Below are 7605 nucleotides of genomic sequence, written 5' to 3' on the forward strand. Positions count from 1 at the left end.
TTGCACACGAGTCAACTTTGGCTAATTCGCTTCCTTTGAGTATATTGCCCTCACTCTGAAGGCTGACCCAGTTGTACTTCTATTAACCTTATACCGCCCTCCTAAACTATGGACTGGCTTTCTCGACCAGTTTTCTGAACTTATGTCGCTCATCATCACTAGCTATGATCGGATAATTGTAAATGGCGACTTCAATATTCATGTCAATAAGACAACTGATGCTAAAGCCAGTAAGTTCCTTAATGTGTTGGACAGTTTAGAGCTAAAGCAGCATGTTACAGGACCCACCCACAACCTTGGCAACACCCTCGATCTAGTCATTTCCAGAGGGATAGAAGTCACAGACTTATCAGTAAATGATATAAATATGTCTGATCATCATTGTGTATCTTTTAATATTGTACTACATACTCCAAAAATTCATCCCGAAATTGCAATCAAATCAAGACTCTTGGACATTAGAGCAGAACAGCAGTTCATAGCTCTTATAGACTCCATAAATTTAGATATTTTACATCATCCCATTGATCAAATGGTAGAGGCTCTTAATCGTGAATTAGGCTCTGCTTGACAGAGTGGCACCCTTAAAGACTAAAAAAAAAGCCCTGTAGCAAACTGACACCTTGGATGAACGAAAATATCCATGATCTAAAAAAGATCATGTAGGAAAGCTGAGAGAACATGGAGAAAAAACTAAGTTACAGGTTCACCGTGCCATTCTAAAAGAAAAATTGCAAATTATAATAGAGCTATTCGAATGAGAGGAGGAACCACTTCTCTAAGGTAATTGCTGAAAACAGTGGAAACTCTAGGGTGTTGTTCTCTACCATTGATAGGCTATTGCATCAAACACCTTTTGATACACTCAGTCAGGCATCCTCTCTAAGATCTAAGAATTTGCAGACTTCTTCAAAAAACAAAGTCATTTCTATAAGGGAGGCTATTGGTAACACAAGTAATATGTTTGATAGTACACCCAAAACAGCCCCCAAAATTAAGGTCCTTTAGCACTATTACTCAATCTGAGCTTGGTAAAATTATAACTCAAACCGGCTCCTCAACATGTGTTTTAGATCCAATCCCTACTACATTCCTCAAAAAAGTATATGATGGCTTAGCTCCCTTTTTTTCTCAAGGTAATAAATACCTCATTAGAAACAGGTATATTTCCAACTGCTTTTAAAACCGCTGTTGTGAAACCTTTACTTAAAAAAGTCAAAACTTGACCATACCAATCTGAGCAACTACAGGCCTATATCAAATCTATCGCTTTTGAGCAAAGTACTTGAAAAAAGTTGTTTGCAATCAGTTAAATACCTTCCTCAACGAAAACAGTATCCTTGAAAAATTCCAATCAGGTTTTAGATCAAATCACAGCACAGAAACGGCTCTACTAAAGATAGTCAATGATCTCAGACTAGCTACCGACTCAAACAAAGTCTCAATCCTTATTCTTCTGGATTTGAGTGCGGCATTTGACACCATTGATCATAGCATCCTAATTCACCGCCTTCCTTATGAAGTGGGTGGGTCTCTCTGATAATGCTCTAAACTGGTTTCAAACCTACATTACTGGCAGAGATTTTTTTATATCAGTCTAGGAGATCATGTATCTGAAAAACATGACTTGCCTTTTGGTGTGGCCCAGGGGAGCTGCCTTGGTCCCCTGCTATTTTCTCTATATATGCTCCCATTGGGAAACGTCATAAGTCAGCATAATGTAAACTTCCACAGCTACGCAGATGATACCCAATTGTATCTTTCTGTGGAGCCAACTAACCCAGATGGCCTTTGCTCCCTCACTGCATGCCTAACCTCCATTAATCAGTGGATGAGCAAAAACTTTTTGAAACTAAATGATGACAAAACAGAGGTACTTCTGGTTGGACCAAAACTAAAGCGAGATATTATTCTTAGTAATCTGGGGAACTTGGCACACCAGGTCAAACCAAAAGTAACAAGCCTCGGTGTCATCTTAGATGCAGAGTTAAGTTTTAAGCCCCATTTCAGTAAAGTTACTCAGACAGCCTATTTCCACTTGAGAAACATTGCCAAAGTGCGGCCCTTTTTTAACTCAACAAGATGCAGAAAAACTAATTCACGCCTTTATCACTAGCAGGTTAGACTACTGCAATGCACTTTTCACTGGTCTTCCCAAAAACATCTAAAGAAATTGGCACTCATACAGAACTCTGCGGCTAGACTTTTAACTAAGACTAAGAAGAGAGAACACATCACCCCTGTGTTGGCTGAACTGCACTGGCTCCCTATTTCCTATAGAATTGATTTTAAGGTTATGTTAATTACTTACAAAGCTCTGAATGGCATAGCACCTTCATATATCTCTGAGCTTTTAATATCTTATCAACCACAAAGGAAACTTAGATCATCCAATTCTAATCTTTTAATCGTACCCAAAGTGCTCCACAAACAAAGTGGAGAAGCTGCGTTTATCCATTATGCCCCCAAACTATGGAACACCCTGCCTCTGTACATCAAGCAGGCGAGTTCAGTAAATATTTTTTAAAAAAGATCTGAAAACATACCTGTACAGGAAAGCTTTTAGTTAACTCATCTTATCCTGTAGACTACATTTTCAGATTATTCTACATCTGCTACTATTGGAGGGCGCAGCCAGCCAGAAGCAGATGGGCTCCCCCTATTAAGTCAGGTTCTGCTCAAGGTTTCTTCCTGGAATATGGGAGTTTTTCCTTGCCACAGTTGCCATATGGCGTGCTTGTGGGGGGTAAGAGGGTTAAGGCTGCCAGTCTTATGACGTCATTTTCTATATTTTTGATATGTTGCTGAGTATAACATAAACAGCAAAGAAAAGTGATTGATAATGACTGACTGACTATTATTGTGTTACATGCTTCAAATGTAAAGCACTTTGAGCTGCATTCTGTGTATGAAAGGTGCTATACAAATAAAGCTTTATTATTATTATTTATAACTCTGACTTCAATTGAACCCCATGCAGAGACACACATACACTCTCTCTCAGCAGGATTTGTCACCGCTAAAGTCAAATTATAGCCTATAGATGCTTCTACATCAACCGCTACAACAGGAAAGGAAAACAAACGTTTAGCGACCAGGAACTGTCAGGAATTTTGCAAACACAGAAGCATGACAGCCTATAATAAAAAGCGAGAGAACATGGATGTGTTCTCCATTTGAGGAACGTTATAATCGATTGCGGATGTGAACAGACCGCTACAGACACGGAGCGCATGCTTTCACTTTCTGTGCATATTCACGTGAAAGATCATTAGTAGCAAAACAGCGATCAAATATTACATGGCAGTGAGTTTTGTTTTCAAATGTTTTCATGCATGTCTAGATAACGGGTGAGGAATGTTTAGGGGACAGACTATCGTACATCCTCAAATTATGACTGGGCAAAGCACAGCACCTTTATTTGGACCATGGCTTGTAGGCTATTCGAGTCAGCTAGGCCTTTATTTCTTGCATTTTACTGTGAGACATAGGCCTATACTTTTCGTTATAGGAGCGCATACCAATGGCAATGGTTCACTATTAAGTTTCATGTATGAAAGAGTGTCGGGATTTCCATCCACTTATTGCGAGATAAGAGCCAAAGAGGTCTAAGATAGCCTAAATTTCGTTATTTTTTAAATTATGCATGATTTACTTTTTTTTATAAAATTCGTAGGCTGATGCCTGGCAGCAACAATTGTGTTTAAATGTAGGTTATTGCTTCAGCCTCTAGCTCAGAAAGGGGCTGCGTGCGACTGGTAGCTTGAGAGCAACGAGTTGGAGATTCATGGTGTTCACTTTTCATTGGCAACAATATTAAACCAACCAACATAAATTATTAAGAAGAGCTCTTTTATGTGTTAAATTGAAGCAAACTTATACTGGCTTTTATTTGTCCGAATCTGAGGCCCGCTATAAATAGAATCCCGGCCATAATTTAAGCATTTAAGAATGCACGTGTGTTTCAGGCATAGCGCAAGCACTAATCTCTGACTGAAAGTGCACAGGACTTGTGCATTTGAGAGCGCTCTCTCTCGCTGTAGACGGTAATGTTTCATGTAGGAGGCTTCATGTCAGTTAATATAAATTAACATTTAAAAACATGTTCAATTAAGTCGCAGGACCAGCCAAACTATGAAAAAAAGTGCGACTTATAGTCCGGAAAATACGGTAGTAATTATTTTTAAAAAATATATAATCATTTGAAGAGCTCTTTATCAAAACGCGATAAACGCCATTTTTTAAAAAAAAATGAGTTTGTCACGTCATTCTGTTGTATACCGAGCCTACTCACTGCTCCATAAATGTTTCTAACCAAATCGCTACATATCCCTGTTTAAATTGTACTGAAAGGTGTTGTTTTACTCCAAACCGCGACAGGCGCTACACTCGTTTCGAGTCATAGTGCGACATATTCTCTCGGCCAATCGGAGTCTTCGAATAGCTGTCATGCGTGAGGTGTGCGTGAGGCAAACATTGTCAGTGTGAATTAAATACGTCAGAAAAATGGATGTGTTGACTGTGATAAACACTTTTGATGGGTCCGAAGAAGCTGTTAAGCCCGCGCCAGGTGGAAGACGACGGCGTTTAAACAAAGACAACCACGAACGTTAACAAACTAAAAAGATACGCTACTCTGGTGGAGGACGGATCCCCACCATTGGATGTAAACACACCTCAGCTAAATGCTTTTGCCAAGTCAGATAGATTGACAAACCTAATAAGGTGGAACAGGGATGACCTTGATCATGAATTTTCAGAAATACAGCCTTTCATGACAAACCCTGTCAATAAGTTTTCATGTTTGGAATTTCTAGACAAAGCGGTGCTAACTGTTTGTAAACTGGAACATCTGGAAAGCGTTCAGGGAAGGAATCAAGCAGGTTTTCCCCAATCTCTGCATCGCACTTCTTCACCTGATTTGGTAATGTGTACATTTACGGCACAGACTGGATTTTGATTACTGAGCAGAGAAAGCTTCAAGATCAGTGAAGCGCGCATGCTGGATTTGAGTAGCAACAAGGTTGGTATAAAGGTGGCATACAATGGGGAGTACTGCTTCCACAGTGTGCTGAAATGGGGCAAACGGTGGGCTGACCTGAAACCTGCCATTCTTGAAAGCCAAACCACAGTGAAGAAAGCAAAGAAGCAAGATGTGGTTGCACTCCTGAAAGCAATAGGTGTGTCTGAGGCAGTGAGCGCATTTTATAGTGATGCACTATCTGATGTGAATGAAAACGCTCACCAGAGTGACGAAGACCCAGAATAAATTCCTACAGTGTAGTGAATGAATGTAATGCAGTATGTAATTTAATCTTTGTTTTATTGTTATAAAGGTTATGCACTTCAAGCAACAACATTTTATTTGGTTTCGCACTTAATATTGCACTAATTGGCCATTTGTTTTGTATGTGTGTTATGTTTTACTGTGTCTCTTGTGGACAGTCTTAATGAACTTAAATGGCAAAAGGAAAGAATAGCGAGCGCTCTATAGTCTCATATAGAGCTCATGATATTGTATGTTAACTTGTTTTAAAAACAGACTGAAAAAAATGAATGGTTTTATACAATTTTTGAGCAAAGAACACATGGTGGATATGTAGTGGAGAGTGGATATATAGCGTTTTGAAAAGAAATATAATAAACTTTGGATTTATAATCATTAACATTCTTGTTTGATTTCTCAATTATTGTTGATGGTGTTCAGACTGACCCAAAAATGATTTTTAACTATATAAATTAAATACTTACAAAATATGTAGGTCTGGGTAAATAATTGTCCTTTATCTCAAAACAATCAAAATGGATATATAGCGTTTTGGAAAAGCGCTCTTCATTTTTAAAAATCTATCTCCTGCCAGCAGGGGGTGCTACAGCACCCCCCTTCCTGCGCCCTTGCTTTCACGGGTAGAAAGTTGTGTAACAGTTTACGGATTGCCTAGAATGACCCAATAGCCTAAGGCCTACGTAGCTTTCACTATCTCACAATCAATGTGCTATACAGTCTATTCACGTTAATGTTAGCTAGGTTATTTTCTTACCTTCATTTTGTAGTTGTGAGGCTGCAGTTTGAACTCCTTGTCCAGTGTTCTTGTTGGAGACATGATGGCCCAGCAAATCCGATAAGCCTAGCCTACCATATACTAAGGGCTAAGCTACACCAGGCACGTAACTGAAGCATTCCGTTCGCGTTGCGTCTGCTTCTTCATCAATGGAAGTAGCTATACCAGACGTGATAGCGATGCGTACGTTCGGAAAAAACAGACCATTCGTCTAAAATGAAACTTATGCGTCGCGAACGGAACGCTTCAGTTAGGTGCCTGGTGTATTGTCCTTGTAATGTCCTTGTAAAATGTATATCTACATTGTAAACCTAGGCCTAGTAAGTAAAATTTCTCATCCGCCACAATGGCGGGTGTGATGATAGATTTCACCCGCCAACACACAAAACTACCAGACATTTCTTCAGGGATTGAAATTGACAGGTGGCATTCCAGCTGGTAAGAAAATATATACCGTATGTGTAGAGACAGTAGAAGTGGAAAGGTCATTCAAATGAAGGCCATGTTCTAAGGGTGTTCTACTTTGGTAACTGGCAGTTAAAGGGGAACTTGGCAACTATTTCAACTTAATAAACCCGTTTAGAAATAATTTGGATGGTTAATTGACCTGTTCCGGTGAAAATGGTGACTTTCCCCGCTCCCCCTAGCGTCCCCAGCCAACCTTGCAACTTTGGGTCTAGCGTCCTGTAAAGTTTGAAACAGGAACAAGTATTGTGTGAAGCGATAAACACAAACTGCTTTACGGCAACTCCACATAAACGCACACACCCCCGCTCAGTACCGGTTAGCCACGCTGGCTATAAGAGCAAGCGAAAATGGATCATTTTTTCGATGGTCATCATGGCAGAGGCAGTGAAAAAGCAGAAGAGACGGTTCTCAGCGGAGGAGGCGAGGGAGAGAAAGAATGTGGCTGACTGAGCGAGGGACCGCACAAGAATAAATATCGGTTGTGCGTTCACGGAATGGCGTGAACTAAGGGAAAGCAAAGGATGCAAAACAGATGCTGACCTGCCGTTTCTGCTAATGCAATTGTAAGTACGTCTTTATTTCCTGTTTATTCATTATTTCTTATTCTTGTTGGCTAGTGGGTAGCTAGCTAGCCAGTGAGCCAACCCGTTTGTTTTGAGTACGATAGATTACTGTTGCATGGGGCTGCTGCTATCTATGTGGCAAACTTGAATGTATGTCCCTTATATTGGAACTATATGCACAGTTGCTTGTTACGCTAGGCCGTATAGTGTTACATAATAACCTAGGCTAACAACCCTGATATAGTGTCTCTGCATTCGTGTTTTAGCCTAGGTCAAAAATACGTCTCAGTTTAGTTATCAATCTCGAAGCATCATATTTCGTCATGGATTAGCAATAGTCATCAATGTCTGTTCTGTTTTACATTGTGTAGAAAAGTTAGATTGTGCAAAGGTGACGCCTGTCCTCTCGATTTTGTTGTAGCTGGCAAGTGACCACATCCACGCCACGCAAGGGCCAGTCCAGACCACCACAACCAGTGGTGGCGAGGAGTCGGATCGTGACTTGTAAGTTT

At 40.1% G+C, this 7605-nt stretch overlaps 1 pseudogene; it reads left to right on the top strand.

The window, feature by feature from the left end:
• Window positions 1–1681: 1681 nt before the first annotated feature.
• On the top strand, window positions 1682–2570 carry LOC125299035 (annotated as a pseudogene).
• Window positions 2571–7605: the final 5035 nt, after the last annotated feature.

Source organism: Alosa alosa, chromosome 8, assembly GCF_017589495.1.
Source record: "Alosa alosa isolate M-15738 ecotype Scorff River chromosome 8, AALO_Geno_1.1, whole genome shotgun sequence".
Taxonomy (NCBI): domain Eukaryota; kingdom Metazoa; phylum Chordata; class Actinopteri; order Clupeiformes; family Clupeidae; genus Alosa; species Alosa alosa.